General features: G+C 53.1%; 1 protein-coding gene and 1 pseudogene across 1 annotated transcript in view; one reads left to right on the plus strand and one right to left on the minus strand.

Annotated features, from left to right (window-relative positions):
* The first annotated feature begins 1,373 nt into the window (after positions 1-1,373).
* The window catches only part of LOC140457019 (syntaxin-5-like), a 45,359-nt gene continuing 32,567 nt past the window's right edge, over positions 1,374-14,165 (plus strand). Inside the window, exon 1 of the mRNA XM_072550921.1 lies at positions 1,374-1,531. The gene's annotated coding sequence lies outside the window, so the exon portion shown is untranslated. The remainder of the gene's footprint in view (positions 1,532-14,165) is intronic.
* Positions 13,654-13,842, minus strand: LOC140457250 (small nucleolar RNA U3; annotated as a pseudogene).

The following is a 14,165-nucleotide window of genomic DNA, read 5'->3' on the forward strand; positions in this document are numbered from 1 at the left end:
GGACTCTATTCCCTATGAGTCAGAAATATCTGGGAAAGTAGCAAGAAACATTTGTGCCACACAAATGCCGGGCATTGACCATCTCCAATAAGAGACAATCTAACCATCACCTCTTGACAATCAGTGATGTTACTGTCACCGAATTCCCCCACTGTCAACATCCTGTGGGCTTATCATTGGCCAGAAGCCCTATGGGATTAGCCAAATAAATGCGAGGTGGATTTCAGAAATGAGAGGGTTAGCTTATGCGGAGAGATTGAGTAAACTGGCACTGCATTTAGAAAAATGTGGGGGGGGGGGGTGTGGTACTTATAGAAACATATAATATTATGAAGAGGACAGATGAAAGAGAAGGCATAGCCTCAAAATCACTGGGAGCAGATCTCGGACTGAGTTCAGGAGGAACTTCTCCACCCAGAGGATTGTGAATCTGTGGAATTCTCTGCCCAGTGAAGCAGTTGAAGCTTCCTCAAGGAATGTTTTTAAGGCAAAGATAGGTTTTTGAACAGTAAAGGACTTAAGGGTTACGGTGAGAGGGCAGGTATGGGTCCATGATTAGATCAGCCATGATCTTATTGAATGGCGGGGCAGGCTCGATGGGCCAAATGGCCTATTCCTGCTTCTCGTTCTTATACGGTTGGCTACAAGAGCAGGCCGGAGTCTGGGATTATCTGGTTAGTATGGAGGAGTTGGACCGAAGGGTCTTTTTCCAATGCTGTACATCTCTATGGCTGAAGGAGGTGGTGTTGGGGTCTGAGGGGGCGGGGCTAGAGTACGTGGGTGGGGCCTTAGTGTGAGGGGGCGGAGCTGGAGCACGTGGGCGGGACTTTGCTTTGAGGGGCGGAGCTGGAATGTTGGTGGGGTGGGGCCAGAAGGAGTGGAGCTGGAGTAAGTGAAGTGGGGCTCTGGTCTAAGGAGGCGGAGTTGGGGGCGGGGATGGAGTGAGGGGGCGGGGCTAGAGTATGTGGGTGGGGCTTTGGTCTAAGGAGGCGGAGTTGGGGGTGGGAGTGAGGGGGCGGAGCTAGAGTAGGTGGGTGGGGCTCTGGTCTAAGGAGGCGGAGCTGGGGGCGGGGATGGAATGAGGGGGCGGGGCTAGAGTATGTGGGTGGGGCTTTGATCTAAGGAGGCGGAGATGGAGTGAGGGGGCGGAGCTAGAATATGTGAGTGTGGCTCTGGTCGAAGGAGGTGGGGGCGGGGATGGAGTGAGGGGGCGGAGCTAGAGTACGTGGTGGGGCTTTGGTCTAAGGAGGCGGAGTTGGGGGCAGGGATGGAGTGAGGGGGCGGAGCTAGAGTACGTGGTGGGGCTTTGGTCTAAGGAGGCGGAGTTGGGGAGTTGGGGGCAGGGATGGAGTGAGGGGGCGGAGCGAAGAGTGTCAGCGGGAGCGGGGAGTCACCTGTGCGCCTGCGCTGGGAGACGTGGCAGTCACGTGGGCCTGTCAGTGAGGCTCGAGCGCCGGGCCTCTCAGTGAGGGGGAGAATAAACAGTTACCGTTGAGAAGGTCAGAATCAGTCGGACTTCGAGCCCGCCGTGGTAAGTGTTTCGGTGTCTAGTTTTTTTTTCAAAAAAATCTCTCTATAGGTACACAATCTCCAGGGCGGAATAATTAGTTTTAAAGATAACCGGGTTGGAAGACAGCGGACGGAGCCGCATCCGGCGCAACCAAACCTGGGAGTCCTGATAGAAAGGTGCCTGGTCCAATCAGCGGCCAGCTGACGCCTGGATTTGACCAATCGCCAGGAGGAGGCGGGCTGACTGCGCCCCCACTAAGTTAGGTTGAGAGTACATTGCCCCATCGAGTGACCTGGGGGTTCACCCCCTTTATACAGGCCCGAACCTTGTCATTGTACATCCCACAGCGTTCCTCCCTCACCACCTTCGCCCCATAATTATATAAAACAAGTCATTTTTAAAATCGCCACCTATATCCCTCACCCTAAACTCTTCTCCCCCCACCAAATGCAATTCTATTCCTTGACTTGCTGAATCTTTCTGCCCCAGCCCCACTCAGCACCCCTCGCCCTCTTCCTCCCCGCCGTCCGCCCCTCCCCCCCACCCTCTTCCTCCCCACCGTCCGCCCCCCCCTCACCCTCTTCCTCCCCCCCCTCACCCTCTTCCTCCCCGCCGTCCGCCCCTCCCCCGCCCTCTTCCTCCCCGCCGTCCGCCCCCCCCTCGCCCTCTTCCTCCCCGCCGTCCGCCCCCCCCCCTCGCCCTCTTCCTCCCCGCCGTCCGCCCCCCCCCCTCGCCCTCTTCCTCCCCGCCGTCCGCCCCTCCCCCGCCCTCTTCCTCCCCGCCGTCCGCCCCCCCCCCCTCGCCCTCTTCCTCCCCGCCGTCCGCCCCTCCCCCCCACCCTCTTCCTCCCCACCGTCCGCCCCCCCCCTCACCCTCTTCCTCCCCGCCGTCCGCCCCCCCCCGCCCTCTTCCTCCCCGCCGTCCGCCCCCCCCCCTCGCCCTCTTCCTCCCCGCCGTCCGCCCCCCCCCCTCGCCCTCTTCCTCCCCGCCGTCCGCCCCCCCCCGCCCTCTTCCTCCCCGCCGTCCGCCCCCCCCCGCCCTCTTCCTCCCCGCCGTCCGCCCTCGCCCTCTTCCTCCCCGCCGTCCGGCCCTCCCTCGCCCTCTTCCTCCCCGCCGTCCGCGCCCCCCCCTCGCCCTCTTCCTCCCCGCCGTCCGCCCCCCCCCTCGCCCTCTTCCTCCCCGCCGTCCGCCCCCCCCGCCCTCTTCCTCCCCGCCGTCCGCCCCCCCCTCGCCCTCTTCCTCCCCGCCGTCCGCCCCCCCCCCTCGCCCTCTTCCTCCCCGCCGTCCGCCCCCCCCCGCCCTCTTCCTCCCCGCCGTCCGCCCCCCCCCTCGCCCTCTTCCTCCCCGCCGTCCGCCCTCGCCCTCTTCCTCCCCGCCGTCCGGCCCCCCCTCGCCCTCTTCCTCCCCGCCGTCCGCGCCCCCCCCCTCGCCCTCTTCCTCCCCGCCGTCCGCCCCCCCCTCGCCCTCTTCCTCCCCGCCGTCCGCCCCTCCCCCCCTCGCCCTCTTTCTCCCCGCCGTCCGCCCCCCCCTCACCCTCTTCCTCCCCACCGTCCGCCCCCCCCTCACCCTCTTCCTCCCCGCCGTCCGCCCCTCCCCCCCTCGCCCTCTTCCTCCCCGCCGTCCGCGCCCCCCCTCGCCCTCTTCCTCCCCGCCGTCCGCCCCCCCCCTCGCCCTCTTCCTCCCCGCCGTCCGCCCCTCCCCCCCTCGCCCTCTTCCTCCCCGCCGTCCGCGCCCCCCCTCGCCCTCTTCCTCCCCGCCGTCCGCGCCCCCCCTCGCCCTCTTCCTCCCCGCCGTCCGCCCCCCCCCTCGCCCTCTTCCTCCCCGCCGTCCGCCCCTCCCCCCCTCGCCCTCTTCCTCCCCGCCGCCCCTCCCCCCCTCGCCCTCTTCCTCCCCGCCGTCCGCCCCTCCCCCCCTCGCCCTCTTCCTCCCCGCCGTCCGCCCCTCCCCCCCTCGCCCTCTTCCTCCCCGCCGTCCGCCCCCCCCCTCGCCCTCTTCCTCCCCGCCGTCCGCCCCCCCCCTCGCCCTCTTCCTCCCCGCCGTCCGCCCTCGCCCTCTTCCTCCCCGCCGTCCGGCCCCCCCTCGCCCTCTTCCTCCCCGCCGTCCGCGCCCCCCCCCGCCCTCTTCCTCCCCGCCGTCCGCGCCCTCGCCCTCTTCCTCCCTGCCGTCTTCCTCCCTGCCGTCTGCCCCCCCCTCGCCCTCTTCCTCCCCGCCGTCCGCCCCCCCCCCCCTCGCCCTCTTCCTCCCCGCCGTCCGCCCCCCCCCCCTCGCCCTCTTCCTCCCCGCCGTCCGCCCCCCCCCCTCACCCTCTTCCTCCCCGCCGTCCGCCCCCCCCCTCGCCCTCTTCCTCCCCGCCGTCCGGCCCCCCCCCTCACCCTCTTCCTCCCCGCCGTCCGCCCCCCCCCTCGCCCTCTTCCTCCCCGCCGTCCGCCCCCCCCCCTCGCCCTCTTCCTCCCCGCCGTCCAGCCCCCCCCCTCGCCCTCTTCCTCCCCGCCGTCCGCCCCCCCCCCCTCGCCCTCTTCCTCCCCGCCGTCCGGCCCCCCCCCCCTCACCCTCTTCCTCCCCGCCGTCCGGCCCCCCCCCTCGCCCTCTTCCTCCCTGCCGTCCGGCCCCCCCTCGCCCTCTTCCTCCCCGCCGTCCGGCCCCCCCTCGCCCTCTTCCTCCCCGCCGTCCGGCCCCCCCTCGCCCTCTTCCTCCCCGCCGTCCGTTCCCCCCCCCGCCTTCTTCCTCCCTGCCGTCCGGCCCCCCCCCGCCCTCTTCCTCCCTGCCGTCCACCCCCCCCTCGCCCTCTTCCTCCCTGCCGTCCGCTCCCCCCCCTCGCCCTCTTCCTCCCTGCTGTCCGCCCCCCCCACCTCGCCCTCTTCCTCCCCGCCACCCGGCCCCCCTCGCCCTCTTCCTCCCCGCCGCCTGGCCCCCCTCGCCCTCTTCCTCCCCGCCGCCTGGCCCCCCTCGCCCTCTTCCTCCCCGCCGCCCGGCCCCCCTTGCTCTCTTCCTACCCCTCGCCAGGCTCCCTCTTCCTGCCCCCACCCAGCTCGTCTCACCCTCTTTCCCCCCTCCTCCCCCGCAGCGGTCAGGTATTCTGGCCCGCCCTCACCCCGTACGGCTTGTCTTACCCAACTCTTTGCGTCCTCACCCCCCCATCTTTGTGTAGATTTTCCGGTGCAGGTTTGTTTATGCATACTCGAGGCCAATGGTAAACGATCTTCGTTTGATCCACTTGCCCGTAGCGATGTCATAGATTGACCACCTAGATTGTGGGCTTGAGTCGCCAGACTCTGTTGTTCTGCCAAGTTGTTAAACCTGTGCGCCCTCTTGGGTAATCAGGGGGTGAAGTAAAAGAGGCAATTGTATCTGGCGCGACCAAAGTTGAGAACGTGCTGACCAGCAGAGTTGTCCAATCACCAGTCAGCAACTGGTGAATGTCTGTTCCCACCACTAAGTCCTAGCTTGAAGAAAGCCCACTGAGCACTCTTGCCTGACCAATCTTGGCGCATGTTCAGCAACCCTCAAACTGACTATGTGGGCATTGTAGTGTTGCTGTTTCTGGGAGCTTGCTGTATGCAAATTGGCTGCCATGTTTCCTACAGCCCAACAATTCAAAGGTTCTCCATTGGCTATGGATGGCTTCGGCAGGTTGTGAGAGAGAAAAAACTGCAGATGCTGGAATCCAAAATAGACAGGCCAGAGGCTGGAAGAACACAACAAGCATCTCCTGATGCTGTCTGGCTTGCTGTGTTTTTCCAGCCTCCTGCCTGTCTATTTCAGCAGGTTGTGAGGCTGGGGGGTAGTGCCGCTGAAACACGAGCCTGTTCTCTCACTTTGACTCTGCAGTCATTACGTGTCGGCTGCACAGAATGTGCCACTCACGCCAGAGTGAACTTTGCGCTACATAGTTCCCTCAGATCTGCATCATCTACTCCGTTTTCGGAGGCGAGGGTGGGGGGGGAGGGGAAGGCTGATGGAAATGAGTACTTCATGTCTTTCCTGGATAGAAGCGGTGTTGAAGCTGAAGCTTGATGATGATATTGCTGAGAATGCTGGCTTTACTCAGAAAGTCCCTCAGGACAGGAGCTCTCATAATTCAGACTGAGGCTGGACTGTTGGGGAGGGCTATACTCTCCTGACAAGGGATTAAAAACTGAGACTCCTGTCTAACTGTTGAGAAAGTTCGCTGGCATGAGGTGCAAAATGTTCTTTCCTCCTGTGAAGCAGTATCCCTGAGGCAGATGAATTCTCTGCGTGGGAACTTCCTCCACGCAAACCATTGATTGTCAATGTCATTTCTGAGGTTGCAAAGTGCTTTGGGCATCCTGGGGGCATAAAGGGTGCCACGTAAATGTAAGCTTTTTCTCCTTTGTTGGGCTTAAATTGTCATAGGATGAAACTGGCTCCCTTCTGCACATCACATGTGTGCTGAAGTCTTGGAAGTTTGTTTGGACCAAATGATCTGAGGTGTCTTCAAAAGGTTTCATGACTGGTAGATGCAAGACTGGATTTCTGACTCTCATTTGTCAGCGTTGCTGGCAAATTCAGCCAAATTACAATTTACTGGACCCTGGTCATTAACACTGGGATTGGTGCTTGTTAGAGTTGTGTAATGTTATAGAGCACTGGAGTCAATTGGTTCAAGCCTGTAATTTGTGGGATCAGCAGTCAGATTGGCATCTGTACAGATTGAGGGATGCTTGAAAATATTTACATTGGCTGGATTGAAGAATATGAGGTGACTTAGTTGAAACCTACAAGACCCAAAAGAGTCTTGACATGGTGCATGTAGACAGGAGCCTCCCTCTTGAGGGACCTTCTGGAGCTAGGCTGCTTCAAAATTAGGGGTTGCCCATTTGAAGTAGAGATGAGAAGGAATTTTTTTCTGAGTTATGGGAATCTTTTCAACTCTTCCTGAAAAGACTGTGGGCAGCAGAAATCTTGGATATTTTTAAGGTAAAGGTAGATAGATTCTTGATGAGCAAAGGTGGTGAAAGATTGTCCAAGGCAGCCAACATTCTCAGCAATATCATCATGGATCAACCATGATATTACTGAATGGGAGAACAGACTTGGGCTGGGGGTTTACCAACGCTATAAGTCGTACATTTATATTTGCAAAAAGGATTGCCATGTTGGGCCCTTTGCATTGAGCTTTGATATCTGTGATCAGGGGGACCATAGTGTGTGGTTAGCAGCATGTTCCTTCTGGGTAGGTGATTTTGGTCACTAGAGCCTACGTTTCAAAGCTACTACTACGGTCAATAATTTTGGCTTTGATAAGTGTATGTTCATGCAAGAATCCGTAAACCAGAGGAGGGGAAATTGGTGTAAAATTCTTGGGTATGATCCTGTGTCCTGTTCCCATTTTGATCAGCCTTTGCATTGCCTTCTGTCTTGGAAGTACCTCATGCTGTATTTCCAGATTTAACCTTGCTACATTTCTGGTATAGGACGGTCGGAACTGACAGGCTTGAGGGGCTGAATGGCCACGTCCTGCTTCTGTGAGTCCTTTCTTTCATTCAGTCTGATCAGACTTGCACCTTAACTCCATCTTACCCCCCCCTCCACCTTTTGCTCAGTGACCGTTGGCCTGATGAAAACCTTTCACCCGCCAAATTTAAACTTCTTGCCTCGACAGCTTTTGGAAGAGAGGAGGGGAAGGGTTCCATGTCTCCACTGCTGTTAGCGTGGGAAAGCACTTCTGAGCATCACCTCTGAACAACCTGACTCTCATTTTGTTCTGACCGAGACCTTCAAATCTGTAGATAGTGAGGACCGAAGGAAGATTCTGCTGAAGTATGGGCGTTCTTTGAAATTTATTGCTATTCCTTGCTTGCTTCATAACAATATGGCTCCATCGTGCGTTCCTTTTGAGGTGAAGACAGGTGTCAGGCATGGTTGTGTCAAACACCTCCTCACCACCCCCCCAACTTTTTGATTGTCCAAGCTGCAATGCGTTATCTGACTAGAGACAGGCTTCCTGCTGAACTGCAGTTGATGGTGCACTATTTAACCTCTGAGACTTCAACCACATCAGCTGGTGTAGTTTAGATTCAAATACAGCAAACTTTATTTTAACTAGCGCCTTATGAATGGGCAGTCTTGATAAATCATAAAAATTATAAACCTCAAATACTACAGCATTTAACGTGTTATCCTGCTCAATTATTATAGTTTTTAAAATTTATTTACCTCCAGTGTAAATACACTTGTTCAAGCAAATGGCCACATAAATGATCAATAGTTGATTAAATTTTGAGTCAACTTCTCCTCAAATACAGTGACGTCTGAGTAGTCAGTTGAGAGCGTGTGAGTGATCAGGCTCTCCCCTGAACTCCGATTTCTCTAGTTTCCTCATTTTCCCTCCCCCCACCTTGTCTCAGTCAAATCCCTCGAACTCAGCACCACCTTCTTAACCTGCAATCTTCTTCCTGACCTCTCCGCCCCCCACTCCCACTCCAGCCTATCACCCTCACCTTGACCTCCTTCCACCTATCGCATTCCCAATGCCCCTCCCCCAAGTCCCTCCTCCCTACCTTTTATCTTAGCCTGCTGAACACACTTTCCTCATTCCTGAAGAAGGGCTGATGCCCGAAACGTCGATTCTCCTGTTCCTTGGATGCTGCCTGACCTGCTGCGCTTTTCCAGCAACACATTTTCAGCTCTGCAGATAAGTTTATTTAAGGCAATGTTGCATTATTATTTGTGAATTACATTATAAATAAACTATGACAACGACGTGTATGCCCCCTGCCTTACATTTCTATTACTTAGTGTGTTTTTCTATTGATTATGTGGGCCTCCTTGATTGTCAGGAATGCTTGGTCACTTGACATATTCCTGGTCCCATAGGTGCTGGTTAATAAAAAGTTTGCTGCACTAAAGTTGGAAAAACAAGTCTCAGTAATGAGGCCATTACACAATCACCTGTTTTTATTTGTTTAGAAAAACTCATCCATTCACCCTTAAAGAAATCTGCTGTTCTCACATGGTCTGGCCCACATGTGTGGCAGCAATGTGGTTGACTCTCAACCAGCATTTACTGTAAGCTGTGCATCCATGAAGAGTTCTGTACACACCGATTGGAAGCTGCTATAGTAGAAGTTAGAAGGTACCTTACTATTGACTGCCCTCTGAAATCGTCCAGCAAGGCACTCCGTTTAAGGGACAATTAAAAATGAGCAACAGATGTTGATATCAATGGGGACCCCCATGTCCCACCAAAGAATAAATTAAACGTTAGAAGCAGCCCATTGAGTCATTGAGCTGCGAGGGCTGTGTATTCAAGGCTCAAGAAAGATAGATGGATGGATTCTTAATCAGTCAAGGAATCTAGGGTTATGGGAAAGATGCAGGAACATGGATGTGAGGAATGTCAGATTAGCCATGATCCAATTGAATGCCGGAGCAGGCTCAAGGAGCTGAATGGCCTCCTCCTGTCCTATCCCTTATGGTCTAAGTTTGTTAAGGCAACAGTGCCAGAATGGAGGGATATATATCCAGCCATAATCTGAGCAATAGCATGGGGTTGAGGGGCTGAATGGCCACCTCCTATGTTCTTGTACTTAATGGTGTATGATCTGAGAACACATGTGGAAGGTGTTTCTGCCACATCTGTGAATGGCAATGTCTTGTATTCATTACTAACACCGCAAGCAGGACTGAGGAATGTTTATCACTTTTCCCAAAGTTTTCTCTTTTTACTTGAGCACCGCTGGCTTTACTACCCAGCCCTAATGACCTCTGAGCTGGTGGTGGTGGTGAACTACTTTCTTGAACCACTGCAGTTGTGTTGGGAGGCTCTGAACATCGGAATGGTGGGAGCTCCCCCAGTATTAACGGAGCACCCGATATCGTTCCAGCTCAGGCTGATTTATTGGTTTGTGGTGGAACATGCCGGTGATGGTGGTGCTCCTGTGTGTCTGTTGTTCTTATTCTTCCGGGTGGTAGGGGTAGCTGGTTGGAAAGTGCTGTTGCAGGAGCTTTGATGAGCTGCTGCAGTACATTTCCCAAAATCAGTGATTGAGAGAGTGAATGGTTGTGGCATTGGATGTGGTTCTAGTCAGCAGGCTTCTTTTATGCTAGGAGGTATCAAAGTTCTGTTGTTGGAGCTGCACTCATCCAGGCAAGTGGGGGGATCCACCCCACTCCTGACTTGTGTAAATGATGGGCAGGCTTTGGGAGTCAGGGTGTGATTTACCTTCAGGAGAATTCCCAGCCTTTGAGCTGCCCTTGTTACCGCAGTATTTATGTTAAATTACTGATCAGCGGTCATTTTCATAGTGTTGGTTCCAACCCATTTCAATTACCCACTACCGGATATGTGTAATAAAAATCAAAATAAATTACCTCAAAGGGCTGCCACATACCAATGCCAATGTCACATAGCATGCAAAGTTTCAGGCTAATCTTTGTGATCCTCCGTGTGGAAAGGGTCCCAGAGGTATGTGAATTCTGATTTTAAAGACCCAGTAAATTGAGTTTGAGAAGGTATACTGAGCTGGAACAAAATAGAATGGATGAGGATGATCAACCATGCAGAAGATTGATTTTGCTGATGACTAAGTGTCACTTAAAAAGAGGAACTTTGAAAGTGAAACCAAAACTCTTTAACGCAACCTTAAAATTGTGTAGCCACCCTTGTTTCCTGTTGGTAAATATCTTCATTTAGTGCTTGTGAAGTTGACAGTGTGTTATTTTGTCAAGACAAGCTTCTGTGGTCTCTATATCCTAGAACTTAGTACAGTGCCTGGACAGGCCCTGTGGTCCACTATATCATAGCACCTGCCTCCAAAGCCTGTTTTTCCATTTCTTTCAGCAATTGAGGTGTGTGCTGATCATCAGGAACACAGCTCTGCAGCACAGGATTTCAGTTAGATTTAATGTGGTTGAATGATAATGCTGCCCCTATCTCAATGAACTATGTTCATTGATTTTTCCCAACCCCTTTCCACCCTCCCATACTCACTTACCTACACTGTCTCCCAGTCTGGAAGGCCTCGTGTTTAGTATTCATGTGTTTCCCTCTGTGGCTTCACTCCTCCCTATCTCTGTAATCTTTTCCAGCTGCTGCAACTTCTCCCATCATTTATGATTCTATTTCTGTAACCTCCAGGCTCTACAACATCATCTGCGCGTCCCCCTAAAAAATAAAATCTCTGTTCCAGCCCTGGCAAGCCTCAATATCTCTACCCTCTATTTCTGATCTCTTGTCCATCCCTGAACTCCATCACTCAATCAGTAGTTCCTATGCCTTTCAGGTGCCTCGGACCCCAAGTTCTGAAATTCGGTCCCTAAACCTCTCCCTCCCATCCTTTTAAAATCTACCTCATTTGCCCAGCTGGTCAAGCTGTGCTCAACTCCTTATGTAGCTCACTACCAAACTTTGTTTTACAGACACTCATGCAGTTCACTGGCGCATTTTACAAGGGTTTAAAGTCTGTGCAAAGTGATTGGTGTAATATGTCAGTCGCCCCCTTGCCTCACTTTCAGAATTGCAGTACTGGGTGAAACAAAACCCAGCGACCGAAATCAATTCTGCAACCCTTGCCGATGTATTCTAATCAACCTGTTCAGTGGTGTTATTATCCGCCCCTCTGGAGCAGGTGTGACTTGAACCTCGGCATCCTGGTTCAAAGGTAGGGATGTTGCCATGCTCGATAATTTCTCTTCCTGCTGCTATGTCGTGAACCAATGATAGGGCGATAGTTGTGTAAGAGCTCTTTATCATGTGTTGCCTGGCTACCCAGCCTGTCCTTGAAATGCTAACAATATATTCGGACAAATGGATGAATCAAACTCCGTCCGAGGAAACAACTCCACAGGGTTGATAAAAAGAACTAATTGTGCTCAGAATTTCGAAGCAATGTTGCAGAATACCAAACGTTGATGGAACTCTGCTGTTGCTTTCACCAAGTTTCTGCAGCTAGCTTGTTTGTTTTTGAGATAGTTTAATGCACTGTGAACAAAGATGTGCAGGTTAGCTGGATTGGCCACACTAAATTCCCCATAGTGTTCAGGGCCTGTGTAGGTTAGCTGCGTTAGCCATGGGAAAAGCAGGGTCACTGAGGGTAGGGGGATGGGTCTGAATGGGATGCTCTTTAGAGAGTTGGTGTGGACCAGTTGGGCTGAATGGGGTTGTAAGGATTAGATGTACAAAAGGGTCAAGTGTAATGTATATTCCAATACGAGGCTTGGGAAGTGGTTTCTAATAAGAATGTGCCTTTGAGACATCCCACAACAACTTGCTTTCAGGTTTTACACTTGTTTATTGTTGCTACATGGGCCAGTGAAACTTTGAGACAAAGTTGTTATTGTGGTGTTGCTGCGGAAGACTTCGATTTCTTGAAGTGTAGATCAAGAGGATACGCTCTGGGCACAGAGGAATTTTCAAGTTAAAAAGCGCGGTGCAGATGCTGGAAATCTCAAGCAAGCACAGAAACTACTGGAGAAGCTCAAAAGATGTCCAGCAGTATCTGTGGAGAGAGAAAAACAAGAGTTAATATTTTAAGTCTGGTATGACACTTTTCAGAATTGAAGAAGTTATACCGCACGAGAGAGATTAAACTGTTTTTATCCACAGATGGTGTGAGACCTGAGAATCTTTCAAAGCCACGTTCCTGGTCTCCGTACCCCCATAATGTGGAGATTGAACCTCCTGGCTTCCATGTGTATGAATCTTTACAAATTCAGATTGCTGCTGGAAATTTGTTGGGGGTGTGATATGTTCTGTTCGATTTCTTTTGGCACATCCCTAAGTCCAAAACCCACTTAAGGCAGATTCTAGGCCAGTGCTTCCAGTGGAAACACCACAGGGGTGGGCATGTGCCATCATTCTTGACACTTGGATGACCGGGTAATGTTTAATTAAGACATTATCCTGTCTTAATTAAGACACTGGATAATTCCCTTCTGTTTAAGTAATCAGAATATTCTGGGTGACTGGGTCATAGAGTCATTAAAGCATGGAAACTGACCTGTCAGTCCAGCTAGTCCAAGCTGACCGGATTCCCAAGCTAAACTCTTCCCACTATCCCTCCAAACGTTTCCTATTCGTGTACTTACTCAAATGTCTTTTAAGTGATGTAACTGTACCTGCATGCATCACTTCCTCTGGACGTTCATTCAACACACGAGCCACTCTGTTTAAAAGTAAAAGTTCCCCCATATGCCCTTTTGAAAACTTTCTCACCTCACCTTAAAAATATAGGCCCGAGTTTTGAACTCCCCCACCCTAGGGAAAAGACCCTTGCTGTACACCTTATCTCTGCCCCTTATGAGTTCATAGCCTTTATAAGGTCATCCCGCAGGGCAACCAGAGTTGCGCACAGCACTCCAGAAGAGAGACTACCAACATCCCATACTACCTCAACACGCCGACCCAACTCCCATTCTCACAGGTCTGAGCAATCAAGGCAACGTGCTAAAGGCTGCCTTAACCACCCTGTCTACCTGAGACGCAAATTTCACGTGCTCTGCTGTGGGAGCGTGCTGTGCTGCATTAGCCACCCGGCCAGAGTGATTGACTGTGATTGCCAGGAAAGATTGCCAGCAGCTTGCTGGTTCTGGTGACGTGGAACTTACTGAGCCAGGAAGTCTACATCCTGCTCTGTGCTGAGTTAATGAACTGTGACCAGTACAGTCAGTCATTATCGCTGGGCAACAAGAGGGGGAGGAAGGCTTTCACGTCCTTGCTCCGATTCATTTTTTTTTTAACCACTTATTGAAAGGGGGTGCATTCAGTTGCACTTGTGTTGGTTGAAGACTGGGGAAACCACACTCGTTTTGCTAGGCTGCTCTGGATGGAGCCAGCTGTTTTGGCACTTAACCAAGAGAAACGTCTACTGGTTTGGAAGAAGAATTTCCTTTCGCAACTTCCCAAATCCTGTCACTCCTGGAATGTCGGAAATGTTGCAACCAGCACATGCACAGTTGTGCAGGTTCATGGAATACTTGGTCCCAGAAATTGGTCTAGTGAATGTGGGCTGAGGGATAAATGCTGCACCCTGGGGCAATAGAGAAAATTCAGCCTGCCAACCCCCACACACACACACACGCTTGCTATATTTTCTATTGGATCTTTATTAGCTACCCTGAGGGGACAGATGGGGCCTCAGTTTGACTTATCTGAGGTGTGGCACCTCGAACACTGCAGCACGCCCTCTCACATTCTCTTCCTCCAGCTCTCCGCATGAGAGAAAGGGAGCATTCATCGAGGGTGAAGAGCATCTGCTGAAAGCAACGCTCCATCCCTACATATTGCCTGCTCAGAGGAGAACACTGTAAATCCCCCTTGTGGTTTGTGAGACCGAGCCCTCTAGGAACCCATTTCTCGAGGGGAAAAGCTTACAGAAATATAGAACGTACTGGCATGGCAGAGTTTGGAGTTTGTTATGGGCTCACACCTTTTGGAGTGGGACTAGAATCCACGTCCTCCTCAGCCAGGGACCAAAGACAATGATATTTTGGGCTGGCATTTGTGCCCATAGATAAAAGGGCAAATGTGAGGTGGAGATTTTCAAGCAGGTTATAGACGTGGAGCAGCATTGCCAGGCATTGAGTGCTGCTTTTATGTCAAACTACTTTCTAATATGATTAGATTCCCTACAGTGTGGCAACAGGCTCTTCAGCCCAACTAGTCCACACAGACCCTTCGAAGAGTAACCCACCC

This window comes from Chiloscyllium punctatum, chromosome 31 (genome assembly GCF_047496795.1).
Source record: "Chiloscyllium punctatum isolate Juve2018m chromosome 31, sChiPun1.3, whole genome shotgun sequence".
NCBI lineage: Eukaryota > Metazoa > Chordata > Chondrichthyes > Orectolobiformes > Hemiscylliidae > Chiloscyllium > Chiloscyllium punctatum.